Source organism: Petaurus breviceps, unplaced genomic scaffold, assembly GCF_028583685.1.
Source record: "Petaurus breviceps papuanus isolate PSGF00001 unplaced genomic scaffold, PetGlider_PUasm1.0 126, whole genome shotgun sequence".
NCBI classification, from domain to species: Eukaryota; Metazoa; Chordata; class Mammalia; order Diprotodontia; family Petauridae; genus Petaurus; species Petaurus breviceps.
In genome coordinates, this window is record NW_027185655.1 from 34,504,954 (window position 1) to 34,510,907 (window position 5,954).

A 5,954-nucleotide genomic window follows, 5' to 3' on the forward strand; every position below is an offset into this window, starting at 1 on the left:
GGTTAAGTGACTTGCCCAAGGTCACACATCTAGTAAGTGTTAAGTGTCTGAGGACAAATTTGAACTCAGGTCCTCCTGACTCCAGGGTTGGCACTCTATTCACTGCACCAACTAGCCACCCCTTTTCTTTATATCTTTACAGATCAAAGTATTATTTCAAACTAAAGAACCCTAATACTTTCTACGTGAGACTAATATGTTCTAGGATATATATTGTCTCAAACAATTATTTTTATGTATTTTTACTATAGCCTTTATCATGGCACAAAATGACCATGGCTCAAGTTTCTCCCCTCTCTGAGTCATCATTTCTTTTTTTTTTTGGGGGGGGGTGAGTGGGAGGAGGCAACCTGGGGCAAGTGACTTGCCTAGGGTCACACAGCTAGTCAATATCTGAGGTTAGATTTGAATTCAGGTCCTCCTAACTCCAGAGCCCATGCTCTGCCCACTGCACCACCTAGTTGCCCAATGAGTCATCTTTTAAACAGCTGCCCTGCTGCTGCCCCCCACCCCAATAATATTACTAATCTTCAGTGATTTCCCCATTATCTCAAAGACAAAATACAAGCTCCTTAGCTTGGCATTTAAAATCATTCACATTCTCATTCCAACCCACCTTTTGTGATTTTTATTTAATATTACTTCCCTCTATACCCTCTAGCCAAACTGAACCACTGCCTGTTCTGAAAGCTCATCCTGTCATCTTCCACCTGCATGCATTTATGCAGGTCATTCTACCCACTTGGAATTCACTATTTTGTCACTCCTACCAATCAAAATAGCATTTTTTCCTTCAAGTCTTCTCTGATCACTACCCACTCCATCTCCCCCTATCCAACCCAGCAAAAATGTTTTTTCTCTTCTTCTTATTTACCCAGTATACTTTGTCTGGATTTCACATTTGCCTCATCATATTCCATCTTGTATTATATTTCTTTGTATAAAAGTCATATCTCCCCTAGTAAATTTTAGTTCCTTTTCATTTCAATGCTTTACATATAGTAAGTCCTCAATAAATGTTAGGTATAATTAGAATATAGAAAATCATCTGTTCTGGGGAGGCTAGGTGGCACAGTGAATAGAGCACCTGGCCCTGGAGTCAGAAGGACCTGGGTTTGGATCTGGCCTCAGACACTTAACACAAAAACTAGCCATGTGACCTTAGGCAAGTCACTTAACCTCACTTGCCCTCCAAAAAGCAGAAAGAAAGAAAGAAAGAAAGAAAGAAAGAAAGAAAGAAAGAAAGAAAGAAAGAAAGAAAGAAAGAAAGAAAGAAAGAAAGAAAGAAAGAAAGAAAGAAAGAAAGAAAGAAAATCACTTGTTTTACCAATGGAATTGAACATGAGAAGGAAGGAAGGAAGAAAAAGGAAAGAAAGGAAGAAAGAAAGATGAAGGGAGGAAGGGAAAAGGAAGGAAGAAAGAAAGGAAGAAAGAGAGAGGAAGGGAGGAAGGGAAGAGGAAGAAAGAAAGAAAGAAAGAAAGAAAGAAAGAAAGAAAGAAAGAAAGAAAGAAAGAAAGAAAGAAAGAAAGAAAGAAAGAAAGAAAGAAAGAAAGAAAGAAAGGAAGGAAGGAAGGAAGGAAGGAAGGAAGGAGGGAAGGAAAGAAATAGAGAGAGAAAGAGAGAGAGAAAGAAAGAAAGAAAACTACAAGGGCTCCCAAGCAATCTGATTCATGCTGATAATAGTTTTCAAATCAATCCCATCATATTACTCCCATGCTCAAGAATCTATGATGGTTTCCTATAATCATACCATATAGGGATGCCATCCAAATGACATTGGTCTATATTTAGAGTAAAGCATAACTGGTAATTCTGGTTTCCTGGCTCAAAAGAAATACAAACATGCATAGGGCAAAATAGTTGGGTTTGAGAGAATGAGAGACAGGGAACCTCAAGGAAAAACCTGGGGCTCAGGAAACAAGGGGTAAGAGATGCTGAGACTCCCCTGGCCTCTGTGTGCAAAGAGCCTTTGGCCACAAAGTTGTCACTATCTGATTGGAAAGGAGCCCCGGGGGGGAGGAGGGGTAAGTGAGCCATCTACTACAACTGGAAAGAAGATGATCTAGGTTTGAATCCTGTCTCAAATGCTTGATTAATTGTGTGACCCTAGATAAGTCACTTACTGTTTCTGGGCCTCAATTTCCTCATTGATAAAATGAAGGTGTTGGACTTGATGTTTTCAAGGTCCCATCCAGCTCTATATCAATGCCCATGAAGGTGATGTAGTGGGAAGAAGAATGGTTTTTTCTGTTCTGTGTTTTATGTTTAACTCTACCACTTTTTCATCTGGGCTACCTGAAGGAAGTTACCCTCTCTGGCCTCAATTCCTTATGAGTAAAATGAAGGCTTAAACTCAATGACCTACAAGGTTCCTTCCATCTCTTAATTTGTGATCTTTTTATCTAAACTAATGATTCTTGTTGACTTTGGAATAAGGTTATTTACTTCCATATATAAAAGAAGAATAAGGATCAATGGAGCCTTCCAACTTGTGCCAACAGGAAGACAAAGTCCTAGTGACTCTACCCTAGTTAAAGCTTTGATAACACTTGGACACAAATTCAAAGACATTTTAATTTCTTCATAAGCATTCATTTCAAGATAAGGGTAAAGAATAGACTTGTTATCAAATCCACACTGCTCTGCTAAGCATCTAAGGCTTTCCACTAAATGTCTCTTTCCCCTACATTCTCCACTTAAGCTTCTCTAACCTCATCTCTCCATATTTGCCTATACCACTCCTCCACTCCAAGCAAATCAGTCTGTTGGCTATTTACATATAAATCTCAAATTCCCACCTAAGTGTTTTTGGCAGTGCTATTTTCTCAAACTAGAATTCTCCAACTGCAATCCCCCCACAATCCCTCCCTACACTGCTCCTACCACCAATCAACTTCCTGCCACAAATATCCATCACCAGCTGTCAAATAAGGATCAATTCACCTCCATATTTAATTTCCTCAGATAAAATGTTCCCTCTCCCTAATATGATCATTCCTATATTCATGCTGTTAGCCCTTTGTCCTTATGTATTCAATTTGAATTGCTTTGTTTTATGGTTCTTGATAGGATGCTTTATAACAGGACCAGACACATACTAGACACTCAATAAATGTCTCTTGATGATGATGAGGTCATTGCATATGTGTGTTTTGTCTTCCAAACTAGAATATAAACAATGTCCTACAGGAAAGTGACCTGATCCTACATACTTTTATATCCTCTCCTAGCACCTAATACACAGTCGAATAAACGCTTAATGATGTTTGCAGACAAGCTCATCTTTTCTTAGCCTCTTCCTTACTTGGATTTTTTTTTTTCAGGCACAGTCCTTATACGTATGGTGCATCTCATCTCACCAGTCTTTCTCTTTCCCAAAATTGTAGCATCTCAAGGTTGAAAGGAACCTCACAGAGTCTCTTCAAAGAGCACTATACCTAGAACTAGAGGACTTGGGTTCAAATGCTGCCTCTGACTACTTTTGTGACTTTGGACAAGTCATTTAAATTCAGCCTTAATTTCTTCATCTGTAAAATGGGGGGAGGGGTTGAATGAAATGGCCTCTGAGGTCCATTTCAGGTCTACATCAGGATGGTAGCAATATCTGTGGTTAAGAATTAATCATAATTTTTGAGTTAAAGAACAAGAGAAATGTTTAAATAAAGAAAGACAAACAAATTTGCCTTCAAAGGAAGGAGTACAAGAGGTTAAAAGGAAAAGGGAAAAGAATCATCACTTTGGGGTCTGCAATGGGGAAGACATTTCAGACTTTCCTATTCTGGACTCCCAATCTCATGACTAGGCAGCTTCATTTCTAACCCTCCAACTCTTAAGTGACTTCCTGCCTCCCCTTCCCCATAGTCTCTTAGGAGGGGAGGCTCTAGTTTGTCCATCAAAGTCAGGACTCACCAGCTATAGGGTCAGGGCAAACTGCAGGATCACACACCTGCTAATTCCACAATATGACAACATTTGGTGAGTTAAAAAAAATCTTTACGATAGTGTAGAGAATGGAAAATAGCAGTTCCAGTAAGACATGGATTCTTCTCCAGAACATCCATAAGCAAGGAGAATGCTTCATATCACACAATCCAGAAGTTGGACCTTTAGGGGTCATCTAGCAAATCCACCCATTTCCCCACTCCTACCACCACTACCTTCAGGAAGCTGACTGTCTAAATCCCCCATCATCTGATAACAAAAATTTATGAATGGGAAGCATAACGCCCATGCTACAGTGAAAGCTGCTCAAAAGACAGCCCTGCCTTCCTTTTCTTCATCTCATCATGAGGTATTGGGAGGGGGGGGGATAGTCATTTAAACTCATCACAATTTATTGCTTTTTTTTCCTTGGTGAGATAAAAAATCATTGTGAGATGTTCACTTTTTAACGCTTAGGAGCTTTTTTGTTCTTGGGTGCCAATTACTCTCTGGCAGGAGGCTGAAGGTATCTGGGGAGCAGCTGCCTTCAAGAAAGCATGCAATGTGCTTCTGAAACAGATCATTGGCCTGTACCAGGAGCCTGCCATAGAGGCACAAGTGAAAAACAAATGAACAAATCTGAGGCAGCCAGAGAAAATCAAAGGGGATCTAGACAAGATTATTTATACACACTGATACTGGATGGTGTAGCCTAAATACCTCCCAGCTGCTCAATATCTAAGGGGAAAGAGATCAACTGTGGCTCTTTGGCAGCAGGATTTCCATGCCAGGTGTATCTCTCTCCTATCTCCCTCTATCTCCTTCGTCTTTTTCATCTGAACCTTCCTTCCTTCTGTTACTTCTGCTGTATTCTTCTTCCCTTCTTTCCTCTCTTCATCTATTCCCTGTTTCTGTGTGTCTCTCTGTCTCTGTCTCTGTCTCTTTCTCCTTCTCTCTCCTCTATCTCCTCCCCTTTCTCTTTCTATCTCTTCTATATATGTCCCCATTCTCCTTTGTCTCTCTCCACGTCTGTCTATTTCTGTCTCTCCATCCCTGTCTTTGTCTCTCTCTCACCATTTTTTCCCTGCCTCGTGTCTCCCTTCTCTCTGTTTCTTTCCCCAATTTATCTATTATTTCCCATTACTTCTCATTAAAAACTAGAGATGGCAATTTAGACTTGATCAGCAAGCATTTATTAAGCACCTATTATAGTGCCAAGAACTGGGGATATACTAACAATGCTGAAAGTCTCTCCCATCAAGGAGCTTTAACATCCTATCAGAAACTGTATGTACACATGTAAGTATATGCAAAAATATACAAAGTAAACCAAAAGGTAATCTCTTGAATGATGTCCTGGCAGCTGAGAAGGTCAGGGAAGGCTACAGGGGCATGAGTCCATATGCCTTCAGAGAAGATAGGAGAGAGAATGAATAGTGAAAGAAGGCCATCATTAAGACTTCTCCAGGCTTCTTACAGCTTATTCTCCCACATGTACTCTTTGATGCAGTGACTGATGGGGGCCTATTGGCTGTGCCACAAACAAAACACTCCACCTCTTGGCTCCAGGCATTTTTTTTCTGGCTGTCCCTCATGCCTAAATTGCTCTCCCTCCTCCACTCTCAACTATTTGCTTCTGGACTCTTTTAAGTCCCAATTAAAATTCCACCTTCTATAGCAAGCCTTCCCCAACCTCTCAGAATTCCATCACCTTCCTTTGGTTAATTATTTCCTGTTTATCCTGTATGTAGCTTGCTTTGTGTATACTTTTTTATGTTGTCTCCCCCATGAGATTGTATGCTCTTGGAGAGCAGGAACTATTTTTTGCCTCTTTTTGTATCCCCAACACTTAGCACAGTGCTCGCTATAATAAATGTTTATTGACTGATTGGTTGGTTGCAGAGGACAATAGCAAGGGCAGGTGAACACTGTCTGGAGGGTAATAATGTGTGGCACTATAACAGGTGCTTAATAATGGGAAGGAAGGGAGGGAGGGAGGAAGGAAGGAAGGGAGGGAGGGAGGGAGGGAGAG